This window comes from Pavona decussata, unplaced genomic scaffold (assembly GCF_977016875.1).
Source record: "Pavona decussata unplaced genomic scaffold, jaPavDecu1.1 SCAFFOLD_174, whole genome shotgun sequence".
Classification (NCBI taxonomy): Eukaryota; Metazoa; Cnidaria; class Anthozoa; order Scleractinia; family Agariciidae; genus Pavona; species Pavona decussata.
Window position 1 is genome coordinate 1,542,501 of NW_028145585.1, and position 13,937 is coordinate 1,556,437.

General features: G+C 37.9%; 1 protein-coding gene and 1 pseudogene across 2 annotated transcripts in view; both read left to right on the top strand.

The window, feature by feature from the left end:
- LOC146463912 (uncharacterized) overlaps nucleotides 1-1,556 on the top strand; it is a 2,667-nt pseudogene extending 1,111 nt beyond the window's left edge. The window contains exons 1-2 of the transcript XR_014856775.1: nucleotides 1-1,025; nucleotides 1,060-1,556. The exon at nucleotides 1-1,025 is cut by the window's left edge and continues 1,111 nt beyond it. The product of XR_014856775.1 is annotated as an uncharacterized LOC146463912 (transcript). The remainder of the gene's footprint in view (nucleotides 1,026-1,059) is intronic.
- The window catches only part of LOC146463911 (tetratricopeptide repeat protein 28-like), a 13,541-nt gene extending 7,213 nt beyond the window's left edge, over nucleotides 1-6,328 (top strand). Inside the window, exon 3 of the mRNA XM_085083907.1 lies at nucleotides 5,575-6,328. The gene's annotated coding sequence lies outside the window, so the exon portion shown is untranslated. The remainder of the gene's footprint in view (nucleotides 1-5,574) is intronic.
- Nucleotides 6,329-13,937: the final 7,609 nt, after the last annotated feature.

The following is a 13,937-nucleotide window of genomic DNA, read 5'->3' on the forward strand; positions in this document are numbered from 1 at the left end:
GAATACAAAGATCAGTATTGTGAGGAGAAGGTTCGTGCATGGAAAGAAGAAATCGAACGTCTCTCTGAAATAGCGAAGAGCCAGCCCCATGCGGCGTATATTGCTTTCACAAAATGCTACACGTCGAAGTTCACCTACTTCATGCGCACGATTGAATCGTTTGAAGTTTATGTCGATCCAATCCAGGAAGTGATTGCAGATTTACTACTCCCAACTTTGTTCGGTCAATCAGAGCCTCTCCCTAACGAGGTGCGCAGACTTGCTACCTTAGCAACGGGTCAAGGGGGTCTAGTCATTCCTGATCTGAAATCCGAGGCACCGCAGCAGTTTGCTGCCTCGAGACTAATAACCACCGCGCACGTTGTTTCTATTTCTCCACAGAGTTCCATCATGGTGCCAGGAGAAAGATCTACGGAGAAGCTAAAGAGGCATCAACAATCATTTAAGAGAGCAAGTGCCAAAGAGAAAATGGATAGCATTGATTCAGGCCTCTCCCCAGGCCTGCTACGTCTGGTTAACCAATCGAGGGACAAGGGCGCAAGTTTTGGCTGAATGCGATGCCTTTTGCAGACAAAGGTCTAGCTCTCAACAAGCAAGAGTTTAGAGACTCGCTACGCTTGCGTTATGACTTGCCCTTAATCGATTTACCAAGTCATTGCATATGTGGGGATAGATTCACCGTTAGTCACGCCCTCTCTTGTAAAAAGGGGGGTTTGTGGCGCAGAGACATGACGGTTTACGGAACTTGTTAACGACATTCATCGACAAGATCTGCAATAATGTCGAAATAGAACCACGCCTTCAACCCCTGGACAACGAGCGATTTCATTTAAGGAGCGCTGTTACAAGTTCTGAGGCAAGGTTGACATCAAAGCGGGAGGTTTCTGGGCAAGACGAGTTACGGCATTTTTTGATGTTAAAGTTACGCACGTCAACTCCAAGTGTGCCAACATCGGAAGTGTTCAAAGAGCGAGAAGAAGAGAAAAAGCGCAAGTACCAGCAGCGGGTGTTAGATGTAGAAATGGGTTCGTTTACGCCTTTAGTATTTGGAACCAATAGCGGAATGGGAAACGAGTGTCAGCGGTTCTTAAAGCATCTCGCAGACAAGATAGCTCAGAAAGATACCGAGCCTTATCATGTTGTAATGACTTGGCTCAGGACACAGATCTCGTTTGAACTCTTAAGATCGGTACATGCATGCGTCAGAGGTTCGCGAACGCCGTTTCGTAGCAAGATAGAACAACCATTAGAATGTGAAATAAATGTCGCTAGTGCGGGTATTTGAAATACGTGTCTATATGCTTTAATACCTAGGGCTTTTTATGGACACTGGTTTAGCCGTCATTAGTATGATTCGATTGTATGATCTTAATATCTCTGCATAACGGAATTCTTTATTTTATAGAATTTTGAACTTTTATTATTAATTATATCTATTTCCTCTTCTCTTATGTAAGGTTGAGTTACTTCTATTCTTTAGAATTTGTGAATGAATAGTGTTTTGATGAATTGATTGGATTTTTTGTAACAGCAGGATGATTGTAAATAGGATTTTAATTGAGGTTTTGTAATAAAGATTTTAATAATAATAATAATAATAATAATAATAATAATAATAATAATAATAATAAGTACGTAAATTATGATCACTCTGGTCAAAATATTATTATTATTATTATTATTATTATTATTATTATTATTATTATTTTATCCAAAAGTTAAACGCTAAAAGATTCTTTAAAAACATTTTGAAAACTCTAAACAGCGGACGACGTTTCGGCGTTACTCTACGCCATTATCAAGTCAAAAAGATAAAAGTTAAGACAAGAATATATAAAGACGTAAAACAATAAAATACTTGTGTGTCCTTTGGGTATATTACCCAAAGTAAAACAAAACGAATCCATAGAAAAAGAAACGTTGGACGTTCACTCGAGTGTAATAGTAGAGAGAACGTCCAACGCCGAACCCTTCAAATCGCTAAAATCGCCGTCTTCAACCTCAAAAACGACAACACACAACATTTAAGGTTAAAATGCGTTTATTTTGATGTTAAATGAGAATATATATCGCAATCTAGTACGATAATACGAGGATTTTCGACATTCCCATACATTTCCCCTATAATTTAAAATACAAACGTACGGTCACACAGTTTGTGTGGGCTCCCTGTGTTCAACGGTTCTCTGATATTGAGCTTGGGCTGCCTGTGATCGGATATAAGATCACTGCACGTGATGTTTTATCAACCATGATAGGTCGATGGGATTATGAGTTATTAATGAGTTTTTTGAAGCAGATTTACTTTGTTGTGTTTATTATAATCATACAATGCTGCAGCTATTAAGAGCTTTAGTGGAAAATGTTGAAAAGACGTCGCGTTGTCTACTTGAGACTTTTTTTTTTCGGGAATGGCTTTGTATAGCAACGCTGAAAGAACTTCAAAGTAAATTACCAGTTCCCAGTACAAATCCAGCGCAGCGCTTTATAGAGCCACATCACTACCTCACGGTAACCATAAACATCAGTAACTGACAGCTAATTTAGTCGCAATAAACACAGTATTTACAAGCTCCGCAGTTAGGCCAGCCTATGTACATGTATATGTGACCCTTCTCGCCATTTCACAGTGATGATTTTAATGGTGGAGTATCTTACATTTCACGCCTTGAAAAAGTCATGGTTGATTTCACGCCGTGGAATAGGCTCACGTCGTGAAATATCAGTCAAAGCTTACAAAAAACCCTGGTTGTAAAACTTAATATCTTCGTCGACAGGAAGCCAAAAAAAAAAAAGAATGTAAAACTTGTGTGCCAAACTTATCAGGTAAACCATCTATGGAACGTACTATACTCTGATTCCTTTCGATTCGCAAAGTGTTAAAAGAACTTTTGGGGAATTAGCTGGGCTCACTTCAACAAAGATCCAATAGCTTCTTCAGTTGCTCTTCTTTAAGACATAAGTTCAGCTTACTCTGCTCAACAATCACTTCTCTACTAAAACTAGATAGCACCCATTCTTATACTGACTCGACAACCACCTGCTCAACACAAATAAAATCTTACGCAAGCCTTCTGTGATTGGCTGCAAGGAATTTATTTGCATCCGTGCCTTCGATCTATTAACCAAGTCAAAGACATTGTTCCAGTAAGATATCACCATGAAGCTTGGGTTGTCCAGTCAATACAAAACAGGGGAAGCAATATAAAAATTACAAAGTTCAGACTTTTATAGTAAGGTTTCACAAAGATAATCTGAAAAACAGTAAAAGTTGTTGTTTAAAAATTGTACAAGAAGTCGATACGTTGAAGATGTTAGCCTTTTTCATCGAAAGTGATTGGTTACCCGTTTCCATAAATTAAATGAGTACGTGGTAAACAAAACCTAGAGCTCAAATTATATATTCAGTACGTGGTTGATAGCTGGATTACAACAATGAATATTTATCTTTATAATCGCCTTAGGGTTAACTTAGGATTACTTTCAAAAACACCCCAAAATTACAGATATTGTCATTTAGATATCAACTACCATGAATTCGGTAAAGAACCCAGGGAACTCTACTAAAAATGACTAAAAATAAGAACAGTAACAATTTCCTGGAATAAACCGTTGAAAGGTCAAGTTGAGGAAAAACTTATAAAAAAGTAAGGCAAACAGGGTGTTATCTTTCGTAGGAAACTTAATCCAAAATATTTTTACGATTCCGCGGAAACGTACAACTGCTCATACCGAATTCATGACAGGAGAATTTATACATCAATCACACATTAAGAACATCTAAGTCGAACTACAAGGTATTATTTCTAGAGGGCTGCATAATGAGTCAACTGGTCTTTTTCTGGTATTTCCCAAACCGAAATATAATTTGTAATAAGTCCAAACACCAAAAAAAATTCCTTTAACTATTTTAACCCCAAATAATTGCGTTGTAAATATTTTTAACTATTTTAACCCCCAAATAATTGCGTTGTAAATATTTTTCATCATTGTCAATTTTTATCATCTAGCAAAAGCAACGCAAAGGTGGACGTGTACGTTCTTTTGGTGGTTTTACGTGGTTACCAATCGACAAAAAAAGCGTCCAGTTTATTTTCTAAGAGCATCCGTAATTTTTTCTTCGCGTCTAGTTCTTGCCAAATGAAACATGATACATGCGAACAATTTTGGTTTCCTAGCACGTGACCTAAATGTTACTGTTTTCAGTATCGTAATATTCCTTTCTACGTTCAAACGACGGTTTCCGTCAGCGTTTTATTACATCGGAAGAACCTTTCAATCTTGTTGAAGTTGCTATTTTGGCTTTATCCAAGTGAACGTAAATATAGAAATACACCAAGCGTTGATTGTCGCTGTGCATTAGAAAACTTTCAGTGTTTACATTTGTTCTGGTGAATAGATCTTATCGCTCACGCTGGACCCCGAATGAAATTTATTTCGAAGCTTAAGTCTTAGTTTTCTCCTTTACCCTTAGCCTTTCACCCGCGGAATGGTCTTGAATCTTTAAAGTTAATTGAACGTTTTCTTTTTTATATTGCGGCCAGATAAATAAAAAGGTTTTGCTCGGCTGTATGTAAATTCAGTGTTTACGCGGCCTGATCTTATCGATTACGTTTGACTCCGGAGAGGGATTTGTCGCACTGTGGAATATCGTATTCTCTCAGTCACGTCGATTCCTCGGATTTGTACGGTAGGCTCCTTTAAAGGTTTTAATGTTTGCATTTGATGTTTGCTGAAATGAGCAGCTCGGCCTATCGAAGTGTAGCCTCTCCCGTAGATGCTCTTTTGGCTCGTCACACAGTCTTTCCTCCCCAAAGAGAAGAACCAAGAGAGCGTCTGCGAGGGAGGTTAATCGAAGTCGAACTTTTGGAAAATATCCGTCTTGAAAGGAAAGTTGCCCCTTAGTTTCGGTCAATGGAAGTAGTTAACAGACAACACACGTACTAGCTGTTTCTTTTAAGAATACATTATTCGTTCAGTTGATTTTACGTCCTTGATTTTTGTCCCGTAATTGTGGCTTATGGTGAACACATGCACAATTGGCAGACTCATGAATAATTTATAATTTTGATTAAATTTCGATTAAATTGATATAAACTTTACATCTGATCGAGCGAATAAAATTCAGCCGAAATCACAATAACTCGTTCATTGCGCATGCGCGCATAAACTAGTTTAAAACTACTGAGTCAGTGTAATTGCCAAGGTCTAAGAGGTCGCGCTTAGTAAAAAGTCTTCAACAAATACGGGGGTAGCGCGGTTCGAGGTAACAGACAATTGGAACTCCATTTGATAAAATGACTGAAACGATTTAATCACAGTTCAAAGGTTCCAGAAGAGGCGGAGGAAATGAAGTAGTATTGTAGCTAGTAGGTTGCGATCCAAGTAACTGAAGTAGTGGTAGATAAGTTAATTATGTACATATTCAACAAGTTCATTAGAACACAACTTGACATGGCAACTTCAATTTCCAAGCCCTCCAGTTTGGTAGTTATGCGCCCGGTCGGAGTGGGTAATTATTTGTCATATCAGATTTCAACACTAACCCTACATAATCCGATATTTGTTTATCAGTTGCAGGTGTCCTGCCGTCCGCCCACCGCCGAGGAGTGCCCCGACAAATGGGAAGTTTCTTTTGAAAAAGGACGTCAGTAACATGGACAGTGGGATCACTTGGAATGAGAACATTGGCTTACCACAGTTGTTTAACATAGCGATTTGTGTTTTCGCAGTTTTCGTTGTCAGCAATGCAATTTTTTGATTCAAATTTTAAAAGAGCAGAGGCAATCCTCACATATGTTTGGAGTTTAAGTATTAAGTTTAATTTAGTAGCATTTAGAGTTCTCGAAATACACACATTTGAATTTCAGTATGGTTATATCTTGTAAGTTATAAACTGAAAGTAAACAGTTTTTTTTACAAATCTAACACAAGTGAATGTGTTTGATAAAACTTACTTAAAGGGGAAGTATCACGGGGTTTTTGACTTCTTTTGTTAAAAATGGTGAAACAAGACCCTCACTTTACTACAAAATAATTCTAGAACAACGAGAGGAGAGAAATCAACTCAATTCTTGAAAGGAACAACTCGTACTCTGTTCTAGCGCATTCTAAAAACAAAAATGCGAGAACATGAAAAACATTAGCCTTACATTTTTCAAGTTTCAATCCATACCGACCTACTCTGTCTCTGGCCAGGCACACTAATCGACAGTTTTGTTGCACTGGGGTGATAATTTATAACAAAACTAGACAATTATTTTTTTGTATCTGTCGTCAGACAAACATTTTTGGGTTTTGAAATGGCATCGAATTTTCGTGACACTTCCCCTTTAATCGTCGATCAACATATATGATCAACATATAGGAGATAGTAGTTCCCTCAGGCTAAGAGCAGTTTTGAATTAAGTGTCGAAAGTTGATTTGTGTTTACTTCACAACGTTATGCGATTGGTTGACAAAACACGTATTAAGCCTGGTGCATAAATGAGAATGATGTATTAATCAGTAAATGACACAGGCATACTCGGAAAAAATCCGAGTGCTCCTAGTGGAGTCGAACCCAAGACCTTCAGATTACTAGTTCGGATGCTCTACCACTGAGCTACAGGAGACTCGTGGGAGCTAAGGCCATTAAACTAGGTCCATGGAACAAACATCCTGCATACTGCTAGGATTTGAATGTCAATGAGTGGCGCCATGGAAATAATGTGATGGAAATAATGTAATGTCTCATTAACTGTTGAAACTTTTAGCTGAAACTTGTGTGCAACGGCGTTGCGAAACAAGTTTCAGCAGGCGTTGCACCGTGTAACATGGTCGGTTTCGTGAAACTTTTTCGAACTGCCGTTGCGAGACAAGTTCCACGAAAAGTAGAACCGGTTTCTACTTCTGCAACAGCTCGCAACGGTCGCAGTGGTGAAAAAACAAGAGTTTCACCGTGTAACACCACTTCGTGAAACTGGTCTCGTTCGCCGTTGCAGACAAGTTTCAGCTAAAAGTTTCAACGTGTAACGGCGACTTACCACCTCAAAGAGCTTGTTTTATGACGACACTTTTACATTTAAACATTTTCCCAAATTTCATTTTGTAACTGACTTGATCTTAGTTAATAAATAACAGGATGTATCCTGACCTAAAAACGCCTGACGTGTGAAGTTTTAGTTTAAAGGCTGTGTTACAATAGGCAATTTTTCTTGTAACTTTTCTTACAATTTTATTGCGACACAAGTTGTCCAAATCGTTGCCTAGTGTAACTTGCTGAGAAATGAAAACACCCATTTTACTCTGCCAAACTGAATCCGAATTTTATCGCTTCTTAATATAAAGGACAAAAACTATTCCTCCTACCAGTGTTCTGTTTAATAACTATGAAATTGAAAGACGAAACATTATACATAAATTGAACGCCGCATCATTGAAAAACGAAAGCAAAACTTCAATTAAAGACAACCGGAATTCGCCGGTTAATTGAACTTTAAACTAGTTTAATCATAGCAAGTTGGGGCAATGACCAAAGTTCATTGCTTACCATAAATTATTCCTTTCGGTGAGGGTGATGATCACCTGAAAGAATAATTAAAACCAAAACAACCGAAATGCGTTTCAATTATTAGCCGGCGATTAACCGGCCTGGGCGCATATTTAATATGGGGCCCATAAGGGTTGGCGCTTATTCGAAGTGGGCGCTAATTCGAAGGTGGGCGCTTATTATTTTCCCAACATTTTCTGCAAGCCAGGCCATTTCTGGAGAATAACAACAATAAGGGATAACAAGTTTGTTTCACTTCAACAACACAAAACAAAGTGCAAAAGCTAAGATAACAAGTTTGTTTCACTTCAACAACACAAAACAAAGTGCAAAACCTAACATAGACAAGCCAAAAACAATATAAAAGTTCATTGACTATACTGTATCAAGAACCAATTTTGGGGTACAACTGACTTTCCTAGTACTTCACGCTGGGCTAGTACAGAAATGTTTTTTGTTGAGGGGGGGGGGGGGGGAGGGAGCGGGTGGGGTAGGCGCCTATTAATTTTTTTGGCTTCATGGTGGGCGCTCATTTGAAGGTGGGAGGCCAATCGAATAAATACGATATCTCTAGTGCTTCAGCTTTTCATTTCAATTACCACTGTTTTTTCTTTCTCCGCCGGATCAACATTTTCTAACCTCCTACAAACATATATTTATATTTTAAATGCATGTGCGTGTGGGTCTTCCGTCTGTTAATTGAAAGTCAGAGAGTGGCAGTTACTTAAATAAAATAGTCTGTCCTCGATTCTTAAAGCAGTCATCAACAGATACCAAACATGAGATTACGCCGGTTGAAATAGATGCGGTTAATGCCAAGTGCTGTACTGACTGGTCGGCAGTTTTGAATCAACGGTATTGAACTAGCCGACTTGTGTCTTCCAACTTGTTCGCTGGCTTGAGAAATTCTTGGAGAATTCAAAGCAAAAGTTCTCCAAATTTTGTGACAATTAACATTGCCTTTCCAAATCTCCCTCAGGGTAATTCTTTTCTTCGTTTTCTCTTCATGGCTTAGTGAGTTTGAGTATGTCATATATAGACTTAGAAAGTGTGAACTTGGTAATTTAAAACCTTAACCCCTAAAGTACAGATATTAATCGTACAAAGTTACCTCGTAACTACTAAATTGATGAACTGCAACAAAACAAATGTCTGACTGTGTCCTTTACTGCTTGTCTTACGTTACTAATCTTCCAGTAGTAAAGAAGTAGGTTTAATGACGAGTTGAAATAAATTAAAGTTATTGTTAATTGATGTAAAAGATAAAATGTTGAAGAAAATGATTCGCTTCGTATTTTTTGAATTGCCAATGGCGCCACTGCAACATATGGTAGATAACAAACAACCAACGCCAACTGCAGCCACAGTGCACCGGACACTGTCTTTCTGTATGGCGCCATGTTCAGTGGATTTGCTTGGTTCGGTTGAGCTGTAACATTGTCTTGAATCTGAGTTTGAAAATGACGCAGCTTGTTGAAAATCCTCGCGTAGAAGTAAATCGAAATAATTACAGACAGTATTAGAATTACATAGCTGTACGACGATGATACTAGTCCATTCCAAAGGTACATTATGCAACCAATAGCAGAGACAACCCAAACAGAAATTACAGTTAAGTATGTTCGCTTTAAAGTTACAACTTGTCTGTATCTGAGCCCTAACAACAGGGCGAGATACTGATAGCAGCCAATGTCAATTGTGACACTGAACACAGTAGTTGTGCTGTTATAATGATTGCAACTAACGCAAAACGACAAATGTTCCATTGTTCCTTTACCGCAGATATCCAGTAAACAACATGAACGGGTTCCACGATGATACCAACAAAGAGATCAGTCGTCGCTAGGTTACGGAGCAAGACTTTGGACGGAGGATGAAGCGAAGTATCTTTGCAAAGAGCGACTAGGATCAGAGTATTCCCCAAAAATGCAGTAATGGACAAGAAAATGTTTAACACTGAAAGGCATATCAGTTGGCTGTGTATAGCTCCAGTTAATTCTGCTGAGCAAAACAGTTCTGTGAGCGATTGTTCTCCGTCTCCAGTATAGTTTGTCATCGGGGCCTTTTAACATCAGTTGTAGAGCGCCTGAGAAAAGGAGTTTCCTCTGCTCCTTTATAAAGAATGAGTAAGATCAAATCAAGTTAACTCAACAGTATAATTATAAATTTCATACACTCAGCTGTTGTTAAAATATCAGGGTGCTTTTAAGCTCCAGAAGGGACTACCCTGAGCTTTATAACTAAATAAAAGTGTCTGTCTGTCTGTCTGTCTGTCTGTCTGTCTGTTCTCCCACGTTCTGTTTAATAGTCATGAAACATCAGACAAAATTGGAATGCCGCATTGAAGAAAGTCAAAATTGAAAGCAAAATTTGAATAAGAGACAAAAGCGGCTTTCAACGAACCCTTCACCGGTTAATTGAACCCATTTTTATCTGTTAGTTTATCGGCTAACATTATATCAGCCACGATATGGATGTCATGATGTTATAAAAATACCGCTTAATAATTAGACAAAACAAACCAGTTGTTTCAATCTAAGTGAAGACCATAATAGGAAGCGAAAAGTCTTTTATTTAGGCTGCACTAATTGTCTTTTGCTACCTGGCACAATTTTAGCAGTACTTTATTTCAATTTTCTGCTTTTTTCCAAATAAATTCCTTATTTTTGCCGCTGTATGTTTATTTTGTTGCCGCAATCGCTGCGAGAAGTAGAAGTCAGTTCTACTTCGTATAACTGTGACTGCAACAACAACTTTGCGAGGCATACGTTCATTTCGGGGCATGCTACAATGGCGGAGGATTTGCGAGAAAAGTTGCAAGAAAAATTGTCTAGTTTAACAGCGTCTCCAGACTGGCTGCACGCAAACCACGTTTTCGACCGCGAAACCTGCCCCTTCCAAAGTGGCTCATTTATTTTTTTCTTTAATTTTTCCTAGTCACAAAATAGTTTGGACCACTTTGTAGCATACTGCGTAGCTCGTGGACTTGCTGTGTATTTTTGGCCCGAGACTTGCGCATTTTGGAGGCCTTTTATCTCAAAGTTATCTAAACCTCAACTACTGCAAAAAAAATAACCACGTTTTCAAACTGAATATAATATACTTTAATTACCGCATAACTTTCATTCCCTGGAGAAATAACTATTTCATCTAATGCATTTATGCCACCTATCTAACTTCCTGCGGCATAAAGCGGCTTTCCACCGGTTAATTTAACCCACTTTTATTTTTCGTTTACTACGCTCCTTTCTTACTCGTGATTATACTTAGCAGTAGTCGGAGCAACGAGGGAGTTTATCTTTAATTCGATCCTTTCTGATGGTGCGGATCATGGTCTCCTGAAAAGACCACCTTGGGTTAAATTTCAGTGGATCTGTATCTCTTTATGCCTCTCATGTCAATTTTCACTTTTTTGTCTTTCCATTTAGCCAAAATTTCATTTGGTTAGAAAGTCTAGAAAATTCCCCTGTCAAATAATAATTCATTCAGGGGTAGATGTGATGGCGCATTTATGGTGCCATCAGAAGACAAAAAGGTGGAAATGGAAATTTTGTGCAAATGGAACAGTAATTAAGGTCGTCCGAATGTTCTGGGAAATTTTGAATTCCGTTTCGGCTGCGCCTTTGTTTACTATTTACATTTCAGGCGATTAAATCGAAAATTTTGGCTTGATAGAAATTTCCCCAGCCTTATGCAACTTCATACAAAGGCATAATTATCTTTTAAATGTCTGAGTCTTCCGCCTGTTTACTGAAAATAGTGGCAACTATTTGAAATTCCCCAAACTTGAAGTCACGCTATATACAGACCGCTTGTAAATAAATTTTGAATCATCGGCATGAAACTACTGACTTGTGTGTTCCAACTCATTTGTTTTTAAAGGCATTCACCTTGAAATAATTGTGAACACATGTTTTCAGTCAGAGGACATTTACAACCTGATAACTTTATGATATTTTTCTTCAGCGAATACAATGTTTTTGTGCCTGTAGTTTCATCTTTTTCTATTCTTGGAAATTTTATTTTAGAGTTTTCAGACGCATATTTTTTTTAGCCTTGCGTGTTTCGTTTTCCATGCATCATTTTCGAACAATGCATCATTTTTCTCGAGTTTAACGTGTCTTTTGTTTTTGAGTTCTCAGGGCACCCAACGCGAACATTTAAGCAAAATACTTCAAATGTCTTCTGCGTTCTCAGATCGTTTTATCTCCTTTGACTGTTCGGATGCTTTAGCTGAAAATTTAAGTTGGAGAAAGTTTTCGAAAAGGTTATTGTATTCTCCGAATTTACTAACTGTTGTTGGTTTTACGAAAATACTTAGCTGAATTTTTATGTATTTTTAACGACATATTTGTTCTCTTCGAAAACGAGAGGATAAAGTTTTCCAGTGTTATGATATATTGTAGCTGAATTTTTTCCGAAGAAAATTAAGATTTTGTTTAAGGCGACAAAATCCGAAAGTCTGAGGCGATCAGCACCATCCGAACAGATATCCACCGGAATGAATGTTGGGTGCCGCCCCTGATGGAACTAAAACATTCATTCCACTGACAACAGTCATGTCAAAATCATTTGTTTTCACTGCAGAACGGTGTTTGCTTGTGTTATCCCAATTAAGAAGTCTATTTAGCCCTCGTGACGAAGAAAATATGTAAAGAGTGAATTTGTGGGATTGATCGAACTATGTACGCAACTTCATGGTTTTTTGCTACGTTTGATACAAATTTTGAAATCGGCGAGTAGAGAAAGCAATAAAAATAATTATCAACCTTTGTGTGGCGAAACTCATGGCGATAGCAGGAATTTAACAAAATAAGCAAAAAGGTTACAAAGGAGATATTATTACACAAATATCGTGGGAGACAAGTTACTCCTTAATTTTGGCGCGAAATTTCAGCGTTAATTTGTAATTCACATGTGAAATTACAAAATTGCTATGGCAACGTTTCCTTAATCTCAGTGCCAACATGGCGCCCAGGTTTAAAGATGTTACGGATGAAAGAAGTTACGGCATTAAAAGACGCTACAGAAAACCTAAATACGCGAATGAGCACAATTAAATGGGTGAGGGTTTTGAGAACTGTTGTGATGAAAATGGCCTTGAGAAAAACCCTGAGACGGCTCGTCCTGGGCAGTTGGATAAAGTACTCGAGCGGTTTTTTGCCGGCGTGTTTAAATAAGACGAAACCGACCACGATTGTGAGAGTAATTTTGTCATCCATGATATTAAAAAGTAATCAAATTGTATACTCGTGAAATTAGAAAATTTCCTAATTTCACTCGTCACTATTTGATTACATATACTTATTTTTCTTAAGTTAATTTTTCTTTATCCGGGGCGTTACAGATTCTAGATTTTGTTCCTTATTTTCTCATGGAACAGACTATTTCTGTTCACACAGCACCGTCACGCTAATCAACGTAAGGCCACACCGACACGGGACCAGTCTGTTATGGTTCGGTACTGAATCGAAGTAAGAGGACCAGCTGTCTCTACGAGGTAAGCATGCGCAGAATAAACCTTGAAGCTTTCAAAATGGCACCGAAGAAGGCTAAATCGGTAGAGGAAGGAGATAAAGCCTTCAGCTGGACGGACGATGAATTATCTCTTCTCTTAAAAGTTATTATAGATTACAAAGCTTACAAAGAAGTATGCCGACCAAAACAACAACTATTTACCTCCTCATGTTCTTCTAGACCAAAGTATATAACTGAATCCAAAAGCAGTTAAAAAATAGCTTAAGAGGTGAAGGTATATATTTATTGTCGCAAACCGTATGTTTTGCCATGACACTGAAGAAAATTAATCTAACATGCCGGTCATCGTTAGCTACTGTCCAAATTTGAAGGCAAACGAAGAAATTCCCTTTGAGATTTAGCTCTTTAAAGTGTCCCCTTCAAGTGAAAAATTGATTTGAGAAAACAGCGCTAAAAATTTGACAATTCAACATTCTTGGTATAGTGTGATAGTCAACTCTATAAGCTTTAATTTGATATACGGGTTCATGTATCTATAGTTTAAACCGGACGCACTACATCGCTTGGACGCGAAACACCTCTTAAGGTATACGATAACCTTAATAAATCGACGCCAGTTTTCATGCAACTGCCCCATGTATTGTCAAACTAGTGAGGATTCACAGATACTTTGACAAGGTTATAACAAAATTTATGATCAATAACTGGACAGGCGCACGACAAACTGACAAATTTCTTTTTCACTATAAAAAAAGCCAAAAAGGACAAAATGCAGTCAAAACGTGGGATAAACGTTACGGCCTTAAAAATGTAGTCTAACAGACTGTGTTGTAAACTACTGCTCTTTCGTTTCTCCGATTCGTGTATAAGAACGTCGTAAATTTTAACTTTGAAAAAATGAAATAAACTGTAGGCATTGTTTGAAAAC